This window comes from Elephas maximus, chromosome 17, assembly GCF_024166365.1.
Source record: "Elephas maximus indicus isolate mEleMax1 chromosome 17, mEleMax1 primary haplotype, whole genome shotgun sequence".
Classification (NCBI taxonomy): Eukaryota; Metazoa; Chordata; class Mammalia; order Proboscidea; family Elephantidae; genus Elephas; species Elephas maximus.
This window is the reverse complement of record NC_064835.1, coordinates 70,862,356-70,877,906: the sequence shown is the minus strand read 5'-3', so window position 1 is coordinate 70,877,906 and position 15,551 is coordinate 70,862,356.

The window sequence follows — 15,551 nt, the reverse complement described above, 5'->3', positions numbered from 1 at the left end:
TGGTTGGTTTTAGTTTTTCTCACTCACCAAGTTTTTTAAATACAGGGTTTGAGCTTTTCCTTTGGGTGTGGTTCTGCTACTTAGAGTTCTCAGACATCTTTCTTGTATAAACGAAACCCATAAAGTATGATTGGCTTCTTTAAACAGAGCTAGAATGTAAATACATTTTTCTAGATTTTACAACACTCTCAGTCTTTAACAGTTGTCTCACCCATCCCTAATTCCAGAGTAACTTTTTAAAAACAATAAATTTTATAGTGTCCTCTTAAAGCATTTAAGTTTGTTTTCATAGAAACTGCTCTTAATCCTCCTATTTCACCATTTTTATACATTTAAACACCCCTGGGCTGGCTGAGTGGTTAAGGTGTTAGACTTAAGATCCAATGGGCTAGCGCCCATGTGGGTTTGAACCCTATTCTCAGTAGATCAACTTTTAGGAGCCCTGGCACAGTGGTTAAGCGCTTGACTGCTGACTGAAAGGTTGGTAGTTCAAACCTACCAGCTGCTCCGTGGGAGAAAGATGTGGCCGTCTGCTTCTGTAAAAATTACAGCCTTGAAAACCTTACTGGGCAGTTCTACTCTGTCCTATAGGGTCACTCTGAGTTGGAATTGACTTGAAGGCAACGGGGCTTTTAAAAATACATTTAAACAATTTTCGCACTTATAATAGCAAATACACTCGGCCTAGATAATTTAGGTCTCTTGTGAGCATCATTGGTGGGAGTAGAGATGCCTAGGAATCTCGGGGAGTAGCCTGCTGTCCTTGGCCTGCATTCGTGGGTTTCAGAGAGGGAATGGGGAGTATTGGTTAATCTGGTGAGTCAGTCAAGTACAGGTCCATTGAGAAGGTTTCTACCACTTACGTATTTCGCTTTCAACACATCCTCCACTTCTCTTACATCTGTCACTCCCTCTGGCTGACCTGACTTCACTGTTGGGAGCACTGATACCCTCAGGCTCATGTCAAAAGCACAAGGGCCTCCTCTTCCTAACCTCTGGTTAGCCATACTCTGTTTCTCCTCCCGTAGGGGAACTTCCTTTGTTGCGCTCCTTGTTGAAACACCTCAAATAACTTTTATTCTTCTTGTTCTGGTGGGCTCAGACTCCTAGTACTTGGAGTCCATGACTCTTGACCCTAGTGACATTCTCCCAGCAGCCATCATACAAGTGCCCTGCATTTGGGGGTTGGATGCAGCCATCCTGCCAGATCCCTCTGCTGACTTGAGGCCATGCACAGCCTTATTTTACCTGGTATCCCTTTGGGCCCTAGCCTTCTCCACAAGGCACTACATAAAAGGCCTTCTACAGAACAGGGTAAGTCTGGGATATTTCCAGAGGGACCAGCAAGCAGTTGTTCTGATGGAGCGTAGAGTAGGATACTCTTCTAAATGTTTTAATTAGTTGTTTAGACATTTTTCTCTTTATTACTTCAGACTCCTTGACACTTTATTTCTTTCTGCTGGCCTGTTCAAAAACAGCACTGTGCTAACATTTCGTGGACCAGTTTATGAGTCAACTGGCAGCTGATCAGTAATGTTTCTTCACTGCCAAGATTCACACATTTTCTTTGTTATAACCTGGATGCCTTATTGAGTTGGATTACATGGGACCTCATAAGCAAAATCATACTTGGAATTCTAGAAGAAATGGGTCTTACATGAGGGAAAATGTCTTCTGGGTTTGAGGAATGGAAATCTTAAGTAGAAATTTCAAAAATGCCATCACCTGTGTGTAATACTTTGGAGTTGAATTATGAAAGTCCCTCAGTCTTCCACTGGAATCCAGGAAATCAATGGGATAATTGCAGAGTTACTATTTACTTGAGGTTGTATCATTTATTAAGTGCTCGGCTACTAACCAAAAGGTTGGTGGATTAAGTCCACCCAGAGGCACCATGGACAAAAGGCCTGGCAATCTACTTCCAAAAACTCAGCCATTGAAAACTCTATGGAGCAAAGCTCAACTCTGTCACACGTAAGCTTGCCATGAGTTGGGATTAACTCAACAATAATTGGTTTGGTGTTTCGGTTTTGCATCATTTATACTAACTCATCTTCCCAGAGCAGCTTATTTCTTTTTCCCTCAAATTTTTGAGTTGGATATGTATTTCCTTCCACGTAGGTAAATAAGCATCTCAATTTACTACATCTTGTATTTTTCTTTTCTATAAAATTATGCAACCAAGAATTCTAATTTACTGATACTGGCTTAAAATTTGCAGAAGTTGGCACACGTGATTCAGACGGGAACATATACCCAGCGAATCCCAAATGCCCATCAACTGATAGGTCTGGCCTGCAGCTTCTTAAGAATCAGAGAATTTGTGTTAAAAGTATGTATGTATTGCCAGGTATAACCCCAAGAGATCCTAATTTGCACCATCTCTGGTGTGATCTAGGCATTTATATGTTAAAGGCACTCTCCATGTGATCCTAATTTATGTTAAGTGGGAACACCCAACTCTTCCAGAAAACCTCTTCTTTATTTTAAAATACCTTGTAAGGTAGACCCTAAATAAGTTCTTTAATGTTCGTTGGAATCACTCAGAGAGCTTGTTCAAAATGATGAAAGAGTTATAGATCCTATCCCCAAAAAGTCTGATTCACTAGGTGTTGTAGGGCCTGTGACATTGCGCTTTAAAGAAACATCCCAGTGACTCTGACATACGCGGTTTTGCAGATCGAAGTTTGAGAAACACATTGTTGCTGTCAAGTCAATTCTGACTCCTGGCAACTCCATGTGTGTCAGAGTCAAACTGTTCTCCACAGGGTTTTCAGTGGCTGATTTTTTAGATGTAGAATGCCAGGACTTTTTGCCAAGATGCCTCTGGGCATGCTCAAACCTCCATTTTTTGGTTAGTTGCCAAGCACGTTAACCGTTTGCACCACTTAGGGATTCCCACTTTGGGGCTAAACCAAACCAAAAAAAACCCCACTCCCATCAAATTGACTCCCTCTCGTGGTGACTCCATATGCTCCCGCTACCCGCTGCCATCGAGTCGTTCCGACTCATAGATGATAAAATAGGAGCTAGATTTGTCTGCTCTTGGGTGATAGAAAGATATCGGGGTTCACATTTTATTTAACTCATTGCCTCTGAGTCTGACTAATAGTGGCCCTATAGGGCTGAGTAAAACTGTCCCTAGGGGTTCCAAGACTCTAATCTTTACCGAAGCAGGCTGCCACATCCTTCTTCCATGAAGTGGCTGGTGGGTTCCAACTGGCCACCTTTCGGGTAGCAGGAGAGTGCTTAACCGCTGTGCCACTGGTGTGCCTGCATTTTATTTAAGCTTCCTCAATTAGAATTAACTCAATTCAAAGAGATTTGCCCTAGACCTTTCTGGACAGAGGTAAATGTGTGAATATCTGTTCTTGTTGCATCATGGTTATAATTGTTTTCAATTTTCCATGAATTCCGTAAACATTGAGCACCTACTGTGATGTTAAAAATATAGCTGACTTCTCTAAAAGAGCTCTTTAACTTCTTTCAATTCTTTTGATCTACATCAAAGAGAAAGTATTGGTTAGTTTCTAAAGGTCTGTAATGCTTCCCTAATAACATCTGTCAACCTCCCTTTTAACAGGCTTTGCTCTGGGCTCTGCGTAGCCTGTAACAGAAACAGCAGCACCATCAGCCTCAAGAGGAGTAGCTAGAAAACAGTGAACTCTGAGGGTGACTGTCATCAGGGGGTGGGGGGAAGTCCAGAGCCAGAGCAGAGTCTAAGGAGAAAGGTCTCCTCTACAGCTATTTTGTTTCCATAAACACCTCGGGTATAATGGAATGATGAGTGGATTTGGAGTTAGAAACCCTGAGCTTGTTTCCCATATCTGCTGATAACTAGTCATGTGACCTTTAACAAGTTACTTAACTGCTGGGTGCCCTGGTTTCTTCATCCGTGGAATGGAGTTCCTAAGGTGAAGTTTGTTAACGTGTGGAATTACCTGCCCAAGTTGAAGCACTGGGCATGTGTCAGAGCAAAATTTCAGAAGGGCTTTGGCATGTAACCTTCAAGTAACCCTAAGTTCTTGAACATGGGAATGTTTCTGTAAGGAACAAAAATTATTAAAGTATGAATGCCCCCAGTCCTCTGCTGTCCTTTTCCCCTACTTGTTAAAGGTATTTGTAAATACAAAAAAAAAAAAAAAAAAAAAAAAAAAACAAAACAGGAAAGGGGAAGAAAAAGGAAATTAGGGCTCTGGGTAGGACAGTTTGGGAGCATTTTGTATGAGAGATGTAAGAGAAGGAAGTCGCAGTAAATGAAGGAAGTGGAAGATGTAAGAGAATTTTAAAGAAATATTCACATGGTTTTCATAGGTGCTTGAGAAAGTATACAAAGAACTGGAATTACTTTGAAATGACTTTTGCATCTATATTGTTTTGACTGCAATACCTCTTTGGGACTGGACCACATGGACCATGGCTTTATAAATATTTCATTTCTACAGACTCGTGGCTTTCTTCTGAACCATAGTTCCATATCATCACACCCAGTTAACTGTATTCATATTTCATAAATATTTTCTTTTTTGCCTGATGAACAGCTTCCACAGTTGCTGCACTGCTCACATGTGAATCAGTTCCATGAATTCTGTTTCTTGTTTATGTAGAGCACATAATGGACTCATTTATATCATTCCAGGACCACTGCTTACTAGCTGTGTGATTCAGAGAAAGTCACTTAGTTGCTTACTTGTAAAATGGAGGTAATAATAATAGGACTTTATCAAAGGTTTTTTTTTTTTTTTTAGATTTAAATAATGAAATGCACAATGCCTGGCACAGAGTACATGCTCTATAAGACACTGCCATGGATTGAATTATATCCCCTAAAAAATGTGTATATCAATTTGGCTGAGCCATGATTCCCAGTATTGAGTGATTTTCCTGTATGTTGTAAATCCTGCCTGTATGATGTTCATGATGGAGGATGGGTGGCAGTTGTATAGCGAGGCAGGACTCAATCTACAAGATTGGATTGTGTCTTGAGGCAGTCTCTTGAGATATAAAAGGGAGAAGAGAGCAGAAAGACAGGTAGACCTCATACCACTAGGAAAGCAGTGCTGGAAATAAAGAACCTGGATTTTCTGGGAGGAGAAGATCCTAGTCCGAGAGAAGATTGATGAGAAGGCCAACAGAGTGAGAAAGCTTTCCCCTAGAACTAACGCCCTGAATTTGGACTTTTAGCCTACTTTACTGTGAGAAAATAAATTTCTCTTTGTTAAAGCCAACCCCTTGTGTTTCTGTTATAGCAGCACAAGATGACTAAGATAGAATTTTGTACAGAGAGTGGGGTGCTGCTCTAACAGATACCTAAAAAGTAGAAGCAATTTTGAAACTGTGAATGGATAGGGAAGTGGCAGCAGCAGAGGACTAGCAACAGCAGAGAACCTGCAGTGGCAAAGAAGTGGCAGCAGCAGAACCAGGAGGCCAGTGCAAGATGACACTGGAGCTGACCTATGGAGTGAGAGAGCTGAGCGCCTGTGAGCAGGAGGCTTCCTGGCCGAGTGGGGTGCCTTTGGACACTTATCGGTGGAGCTACAGAGCTTTGGAACACTTGTCCCAGCAGGGCAGATGCAGGTGTGAGGCCTGAGGATTTGAGAGGCCAAGAATCTAGGAAGCAGAAGCTGAAGAAACTAGGAACACAAGAAGCTAAGCTGCCTCAGTCTCAAAAGGTGTGGCTATGACCTCTGGGGTTTCAAAGGGTGGAGCCATGGCCTCTGGTGTTTTTAAGGGTGGAGCTGCCACTCAGATGGACTAGGAGAATTGTGCACCTAAAGCCGAGGGAGCAGAGTTGCCACCCCAGTGTACCTGGAAGGCAGAGCTGAAGCCCAGGGCTGAGGTGCCTCCACTCAGAATCTGGAGAGTGTGGCCAATACCTAGAGTTTGGAGGGCAGGGCCATTGTGTAAATTGTCGCAGAGAACAGGGATTTATTTTCAAAGGCTTGAGGGCTAATGTAATGTGTTCTGCTGACCTGCTTGGTGCCTGTTATCCCTTCTTTTCCTGCAGTTTCTCCCATTTGTAATGGAAATGTCTATGTTGTGCCTGTTCTGCCATTGTATCTTTGGAAGCAGATACCTTGTATTCTAGATTTCACAGAAGAAGAGAAATTTTTGGATTTTGGACTCAGAGTTAAGACTTTTGCTATGGTATAATGGGGTGAATATGTTTTGCATATTGCAAGAATGTGATTTTTTGGGGGCCAAAGAGTGGAATGTCATGGATTGAATTATGTCCCTCAAAAAATACGTGTATGAATTTGGCTGGGCCATGATTCCCGGTATTGTGTCATTTTCTATATGTTGTAAATCCTGCCTCTATGATGTTAATGAAGGAGGATGGACAGCATTTGTGTTGGTGAGACAGGACTCCATCTATAAGATTGGATAGTGTCTTGAGGCAATCTCTAGAGATATAAAAGAGAGAAGTGAGCAGAGTGACATACCACCAAGAAAGCAGCGCTGGAAGCAGAGCATGTTCTTTGGACCCAGGGTCCCTGTGTGGAGGAGCTCCTAGTCCAGGGAAAGATTGATGAGAAGGCTGACAGAAAGAGAAACACTTCCCCTGGAGCTGACACCCTGAATTTGAACTTTTAGCCTACTTTACTGTGAGGAAATAGATTTCTTTGTTAAAGTCATCCACTTGTGGTATTTCTGTTATAGCAGCACTAGATGACTAAGGCAGATACCTCTGAGTTGCTGCAGAATCTAACAGTTCGCTTTTTACTACTGTTTTTTTTGTGTGCTTGTTTGTTATTGCTTAACAATTATTCAATTCACATATGTTTCACTGACAGTATTCTAGGTTCCTTTTGGAGGTGAGTTCTCACTATATACAAATTTACTGTTTAAATTATATTAGGAGAGTTACTATGTAGTTAGAGTAGAGAATTATGAAGTAAATTGAAATAGGGGTGTTGGGGGTTGGCTAGTTTCCTATTAGCTAAATAATTCTCTTTCAAACACTAGTTTTTTAGTGCCTACAATTCTAATTTTGGGGAACATACTTAAGAATTATCACATAGGGTACAGTTGGAATGAAGTACGGCAAATCCGCAAATGCCAGAGATTTGTATAATTATTTAGTTATATACACTGGAGGTTTTTAAAATGAATCTCTTGTTGAATTTATTAAATCAATCAATTGATTCATTAAATAAATCTACAATATATTTGCAGAGTGGAACACGTAAATGAGAATAATGTTGTGTACTAGGTAAGTCAGGAACTCCATTTATTGTTTATTATTACTTTTTTAAAATAATTTTTATTGTGCTTTAAGTGAAAGTTTACAAATCAAGTCAGTCTCTCACACAAAAACCCATATACACCTTGCTACACACTCCCAATTACTCTCCCCCTAATGAGACAGCTCACTCTCTCTTTTTGTGTCCATTTCGCCAGCTTCTAACCCCCTCCAACCTCTCATCTCTCCTCCAGGCAGGAGAAGCCAACATAGTCTCAAGCATCCACCTGATCCAAGAAGCTCACTCTTCACCAGCATCCCTCTCGAACCCATTGTCCAGTCCAATCCATGTCCAAAGAGTTGGCTTCAGGAATGGTGCCTATCCTGGGCCAACAGAAGGTCTGGGGGCCATGACTACCAGGGTCCTTCTCAACTCAGTCAGACCATTAAGTCTGGTCTTATGAGAATTTGGGGTCTGCATCCCATTGCTCTCCTGCTCCCTCAGGGGTTCTCTGTTCCCTGTCGGGGCAGTCATCGCTTGTAGCCGGGCACCATCTAGTTCTTCTGGTCTCAGGATGATGTAGTTGCAGGTTCATGTGTCCCTTTTTGTCTCTTGGGTGCTTAATCACCTGTGTCCTTGGTGTTCTTCATTCTTCTTTGATCCAGGTGGGTTGAGACCAATTGATGCATCTTAGATGGCTGCTTGCTAGCGTTTAAGACCCCAGATGCCACTCTTCAAAGTGGGATGCAGAATGTTTTCTTAATAGATTTTATTATGCCAATTGACTTAGATGTCCCCTGAAACCATGGTCCCCAGACCCCTGCCCCTGCTACGCTGGTCTTTGAAGCATTCGGTTTATTCAGGAAACTTCTTTGCTTTTGGTTTAGTCCAATTGTGCTGACCTCCCCTGTATTTTGTGCTGTCCTAAAGAAGTTCTTACCTACTAACTAATTAGTGAGCGCCCCTCTCCCACTCTCCCTCTCTCCCCGCTCTTGTAACCACGAAAGAATGTTTTCTTCTCAGTTTAAACTATTTCTCAAGCTCTTATAATAGTGGTCTTATACAATATTTGTCCTTTTGCAACTGACTAATTTCACTCAGCATAATGCCTTCCAGGTTCCTCCATGTTATGAAATGTTTCACAGATTCCTCACTGTTCTTATCGATGTGTAGTATTCCATTGTGTGAATATACCATAATTTATTTATCCATTCATCCGTTGATGGGCACCTTGATTGCTTCCATCTTTTTGCTATTGTAAACAGTGCTTCAGTAAACATGGGTATGCATATATCTGTTCGTGTAAAGGCTCTTATTTCTCTAGGATATATTCCAAGGAGTGGGATTCCTGGATCATATGGTAGTTCTATTTCTAGCTTTTTAAGGAAGCGCCAAATCGATTTCCAAAGTGGTTGTACCATTTCACATTTCCACCAGCAGTGTAGAAGTGTTCCAACCTATCCACAGCCTCTCCAACATTTATAATTTTGTGTTTTTTGGATTAATGCCAGCCTTGTTGGAGTGAGATGAAATCTCATTGTAGTTTTGATCTGCATTTCTCTAATGGCTAATGACTGTGAACATTTACTCATATATCTGTTAGCTACCTGAATGTCTTCTTTAGTGAAGTGCCTATTCATATCTTTTGCCCATTTTTGAATTGGGTTATTTGTCTTTTTGTAGTTGAGTTTTTGCAGTATCATGTAGATTTTAGAGATCAGGTGCTGATCAGAAATGTCATAGCTAAAAACTTTTTCCCAGTCCATAGGTAGTCTTTTTACTCTTTTGGTGAAGTCTTTGGATGAGCATAGGTGTTTGATTTTTAGCAGCTCCCAGTTATCTAGTTTTTCTTCTACATTCTTTATAATGTTTTGTATACTGTTTATGACATGTATTAGGGCTCCTAACATTGTCGCTATTTTTTCTTCCATGATCTTTATTGTTTTAGATTTTATATTTAGGTCTTTGATCCATTTTGAGTTAGTTTTTGTGCACAGCGTGAGGTATGGATTCTGGTTTCATTTTTTTGCAGAAGGATATCCAGTTAAGCCAGCACCATTTGTTAAAAAGACTGTCTTTTCCCCATTTAACAATTTTGGGGCCTTTGTCAAATATCAACTGCTCATACGTGGATGGATTTATGTCTGGATTCTCAATTCTCTTCCATTGATCCATGTATCTGTTGTTATACCAGTACCAGGCTGTTTTGACTACTGTGGCGGTATAATAGGTTCTAAAATCAGGTAGAGTAAGGCCTCCCGCTTTGTTCTTCTTTTTCAGTAATGCCTTATTTATCTGGGGCCTCTATCCCTTCCATATGAAATTGGTGATTTGTTTCTCCACCTCATTAAAGAATGTCCTTTGGATTTGGATCAGAATTGCATTAAATGTATAGATCGCTTTCAGTAGAATAGATATTTTTATAATGTTTAGTCTTCCTATCCATGAGCAAGGTTATGTTCTTCCACTTATGTTAAGTCTCTTTTGGTTTCTTGCAGAAGTGTACTGTAGTTTTCTTTGTATAAGTCTTTTACATCTCTAGTAAGATTTATTCCTAAGTATTTTATCTTCTTGGGGGCTACTGTAAATGGCATTGATTTGGTGATTTCCTCTTTGATGTTCTTTTTGTTGGTGTAGAGGAATCCAACTGATTTTTGTGTCTTTATCTGTTATCCCAATACTCTGCTGAATTCTTCTATTAGTTTCAGTAGTTTTCTGGAGGATTCCTTAGGGTTTTCTGTGTATAAGATCATGTCATCTGCAAATAGAGATACTTTGACTTCTTCCTTGCCAATCTCGGTGCCCTTTTTTTCTTTATTTAGCCTAATTGCTCTGGCTAGGACTTCCAGCACAATGTTGAATAAGGGTGGTGATAAAGGGCATCCTTGTCTGGTTTCCGATCTCAGTGGGAATGTTTTCAGGCTCTCTCCATTTAGGGTGATATTGGCTGTTGGCTTTGTGTAAATGCCCTTTATTATGTTGAGGAATTTCCTTCTATTCCTATTTTGCTGAGAGTTTTTATCACGAATGAGTGTTGAACTTTGTCAAATGCCTTTTCTGTATCAATTGATAAAATCATGTGATTCTTGTCTTTTGTTTTATTTATGTGGTGGATTACATTAATTGTTTTTCAAATGTTGAACCATCCCTGCATACCTAGTATGAATCCCACTTGGCCATGGTGAATTATTTTTTTGATATGTTGTTGAATTCTGTTGGCTAGAATTTTGTTGAGGATTTTTACATCTACATTCATGAGAGATACAGGTGCATAATTTTCTTGTCCTGTGGTATCTTTACCTGGTTTTGGTATCAGGGATATGGTGGCTTCATAGAATGACTTTGGTAGTATTACGTCCTTTTCTATGGTCTGAAATCCCTTTAGTAGTAGAGGTGTTAACTCTTCTCTGAAAGTTTGGTAGAACTCTGCAGTGAAGCCGTGTAGACCAGGGTTTTTTTTTGTTGGGAGTTTTTTGATTACCATTTCAATCTCTTCTTTTGTTGTGGGTCCATTTAGTTGTTCTACCTCTGTTTGTGTTAGTTTAGGTAGGTAGTGTGTTTCTAGGAATTCATCCATTTCTTCTAGGTTTTCAAATTTGTTTGAGTACAGTTTTTCATAGTAATCTGATATGATTCTTTTAATTTCAGTTGGGTCTGTTGTAATATCTCCCATTTCATTTCTTATTAGGGTTATTTGCTTCCTCTCCTGTTTTTCTTTTGTCAGTTTGGCCAGTGGTTTATCAATTTTGTTGATTTTTCAAAAAACCAGCTTTTGGTCTTGTTAATTCTTTCAATTGTTTTTCTGTTTTCTATTTCATTTAGTTCAGCTCTAATTTTTATTGTTTTTTTTCTTCTGGTGCCTGTGGGTTTCTTTTGTTGCTGTCTATTTGTTCAAGTTGTAGGGATAATTCTTTGATTTTGGCCCTTTCTTCTTTTCGCATGTATGCATGTATTGATATAAATTGGCCTCTGAGCACCACTTTTGCTGTGTCCCAAAGGTCTTGATAGGAAGTGTTTTCATTCTCATTGGATTCTCTGAATTTCTTTATTCCACCCTTAATGTCTTCTATAATCCAGTCTTTTTTTGAGCAGGGTATTGTTCTGTTTCCAAGTGTTTGATTTCTTTTCCCTGTTACTGATTTCCACTTTTATGGCTTTGTGGTCAGAGAAGATGCTTTGTAATATTTCAATGTTTTGGATTCTGCTAAGGCTTGCTTTATGACCTAATATGTGGTCTATTCTAGAGAATGTTCCATGTGCACTAGAAAAGAAAGTATACTTGGTTGCTATTGAGTGGAGTGTCATGTATATGTCTACAAGGTCAAGTTGGTTGATTGTGGCATTTAGATCTTCCGTGTCTTTATTGAGCTTCTTTCTGGATGTCCTGTCCTTCACCGAAAGTGGTGTGTTGAAGTCTCCTACTATTATTGTGGAGCTGTCTATCTCACTTTTCAAAGCTGATAGAGTTTGTTTTATGTACCTTGCAGCCCTGTCATTGGGTGCATAAATATTTAATATGGTTATGTCTTCTTGGTGTATTGTCCCTTTAATCATTATATAGTGTACTTCCTTATCCTTTCTGATGGATTTAACTTTAAAGTCTACTTTGTCAGAAATTAATATTGTTATTCCTGCTCTTTTTTTGATTGTTGTTTGCTTGATATATTTTTTTCCATCCTTAGAGTTTTACTTTGTTTGTGTCTCTAAGTCTAAGGTGTGTCTCTTGTAGGCAGCGTATAGATGGATCTTGTTTTTTAATCGATTCTGCCACTCTCTGTTCTTTATTGGTGCCTTTAGTCCATTTACATTCAGGGTAATTATGGGTAGGTTTATGAGTTTAGTGCTATCATTTTGATGTCTTTTTTTTGTGTGTTGTTGACAGTTTCTTTTTCCCACTTGATTTTATGTGCTAAGTAGATTTCCTTTATGTATTGTCCTTTCCCCATATTTGTTGTTATTGATTTTGTTTCTGCTGAGTCTGTATTTTTCCCTTGTATTTTATTTTGATGAGTAGGATAGTTTGTCTCCTTTGTGGTTACCTTATTATTTACCCCTATTTTTCTAAATTGAAAGATTGCTTTTATTTCTTTGTATTGCCGTATCTTCCTCTCCATACGGAAGGTGTATGATTACATTTCTTTGTCCCTCTTTAAAATTTTAATGTTGTCTTCTTTTATATAATAACATTGCTGTTACCTTGTGTTGGGCCTTTTTTATTTTTTAATCTTGCTTTGTTTTTTGGATTTCCCTGTCTGGGCTGACTTCTGGTTGCTCTGCCCAGTGTTCTAGTCTTCGGTTGATACCTGATATTACTGACTTTCTAACCAAAGAACTCCCTTTAGTATTTCTTGTAGTTTTGATTTGGTTTTTATGAATTCCCTTAACTTGTGTTTATCTGGAAATGTCTTAATTTCACCTTCATATTTAAGAGACAGTTTTGCTGGATGTATATGATTCTTGGCAGGCAATTTTTTCCCTTCAATTTTTAAAATATGTCATACCATTGCCTTCTTGCCTGAATGGTTTCTGCCGAGTAGTCTGAGCTTATTCTTATTGGCTCTCCTTTGTAGGTGACTTTTCATTTATCCCTCGCTGCTCTTATAATTCTCTCTTTATCTTTGGTTTTGGCAAGTTTGATTATAATATATCTTGGTGACTTTCTTTTAATATCTACCTTATGTTGAGTTTGATGAGCATCTTGGGTAGATATCTTCTCATCTCTCACAATATCAGGGAAGTTTTCTGCCAACAAATCTTCAACAATTTTCTCTGTATTTTCTGTTATCCCTCCCTGTTCTGGTACTCCAATCACTTGTAGGTTATTTCTCTTGATAGAGTCCCACATGATTCTTAAGGTTTCTTCAGTTTTTAAAATTCTTTTATCTGATTTTTCTTCAGATATATTAGTGCCAAGTGATTTAACTTCGAATTCAGAAATTCTAGCTTTTACTTGCTCTATTCTGCTCCTCTCTATTGAGTTGTCTAATTCTGTAATTTTATTGTTAATCTTCTGAATTTCTGATTGCTGTCTGTCTATGGATTTTTCCAGCTTATTAAACTTTTCATTATGTTCCTGAATAATCTTTCTGATTTCTTCAGTTGCTTTATCTGTGTGTTCCTTGGCTTGTTCTACATATTGCCTCATTTCCTTCCTTATGTCTTGAAGGGTTCTATGTATTAAACTTTTGTATTCTGCATCTGGTAATTCCAGGAATGCACTTTCCTCTAGAAGATCCCTGAATTCTTTGTTTTGAGAGCCTGTTGAGGTGATCATGCTCTGTTTCTTTATGTGACTTGATATTGACTGTTGTCTCTGAGCCATCTATAAGTTATTGTATTAGTTTATGCTTGCTTACTGTGTTGTAGCTGCTTGCTTTGTTTTGTTTTGATATACCCCTATGGGTTGCTTGAGTGAACTAGCTTGATTGTTTTTGCCGTTGGAGCTCTGGTGTCCTGTCCCCAGCTGGCTAGAGCTGTTATCAGGTATATCAGTGTAGGAGTCCACTCAGTTTTCTTGTATGAATTCAGCTCAGGTTTCCTGGTAGCTGATATCAAGTGTGTGGTACTGGCTCTGTCCTACAGCCTTAGAGAGGCAGGGGTGATTGGTGTATATACTGTTATCTGATTGCAGCAGGGTGTCACACTCTGAACAAGGCAGGGGGCTGAGAATCGACCCCCAAGTGTCTCTGAAGAAAACGCGTCTCTGTTCCCTAGAAAGTGCTGATGGGTGGGTTCTGCAGAGAGACCATGGGCATGCAAAGTTTTTCATTGTAAGGACTGGGAGGTACTAGTTGTCTTTGAACCCCTGTCGCAGGTGGCTGGGTGACCTGAGTGGAGCTACCAGTCCTTAGGTCCCTGATGTGGGTAGGTGAGGACCTTGTTTAATAGGCAAAGCAATGTCAAATGTCAAACACCCACCTCCCCACCGCACAGCTGAAATGGTTGGAGTTTGCCAACAAGGGCCTATTCTCCCAAAATAGGCCCACACAGGTCCATGCAGAAGGGAAAGGTGCTTAAGGTCCACAGACAGTTTATGCCTGGACAGGATCTGCTTCTGTCCTGAGCTCCCCTGGTTAATGGAGCTAGCAAATTTTCTTTTCCCCCCAGTTGCAAAATTTTTCCTTCCCCAAGGGCGGGAGGATGGCTCTAAGTGCTCACCAGGGTCTGTCTCAGGCCCAGGGATTCAGCCACTGAAGCCGGCTTGGGGGTGAGGGGGGGCACGGTAAAATATATGCACGTACTTAGCTTTTGCCGAGAGTGCTGTTCTCCGCAGGTTCCGGAGGTGTGAATGGGCTGTGTGGTTGGCTGCTTCTCCCTGAGGAAACTGTGGCCGAAAGCTTCTGCCAGCTGCCACCGCCACCACCGCTCTGGAAATGGTGCATGAGGGCTCCCCATGATTCAGGTCCAGTAACTCCTCTCCACTTCTGAACTTCCTCTTCCTCCCCTCCCCCTGCCCCTCAGTTCGTTGTCTAAGCTTTCCTTTGATGCTCAGGGCTCCCAGCTTGTCACAGATGTACTCGTTTCACTTGTTTTTTTGGGTCTTTATTGTAAAGAGTGCCTCAGAAGCCTCTGTCTATTCCGCCATTTTGGCTCCGTCCCTTATTATTACTTTTTATTGTGCTTTAGATGAAAGTTTACAGAGCAAATTAGTTTCTCATTAAGCAGTTAATACATACATTATTTTATGACATTGGTTGCCAACCCCTTAATGTGTCAACAGTCTCCCCTTCTCCACCTTAGCTTTCTCATTTCCATTCGTCCAGCTTTCCTGTCCCCTCCTGCCTTCTCGTCCTTGCCCTTGGGCTGGTGTGCCCATTTAGTCTTGTATTCATGACTGAGGTACGTGTATTATCCTTTGTTTTATAGGCCTGTCTAATCTTTGACTGAAGTACGAAACTGAGGGTGACTTCAGTACTGAAATAAAAGGGTGTCTGGGGGCCATGCTCTTGGGGTTTCTCTTGTTTCTGTCAGTCCAGTAAACCTGGTCTTTTTTGTGAGTTTGAATTTTGTTCTACATTTTTTTCCAGCTCTGTTTGGGACCTTTTATTGTGATCCCTGTGAGAGCAGTCTGTGTTGGTAGCTGGGCACCATCCAGTTGTGCTGGACTCAGTCTGGTGGAAGCTGTGGTAGTCATGGTCTGTTAGACCTTTGGACTAATCTTTCCCTTGTGCCTTTGGTTTTCTTCATTCTCCTTTGGTCCAGATGGGGTGGGACCAGTGGAGTATTTTAGATGCCACTCACAAGGTTTTAAGACCCAAGATGCTACTCAAGGGACTTCTTGAGGCATTGATTTCCTCTCAATATGCAAGTGATATTCACGTGAAAAACTGGAGAAATTAGAACGATGGGATTGTTCACTTAGAGGGG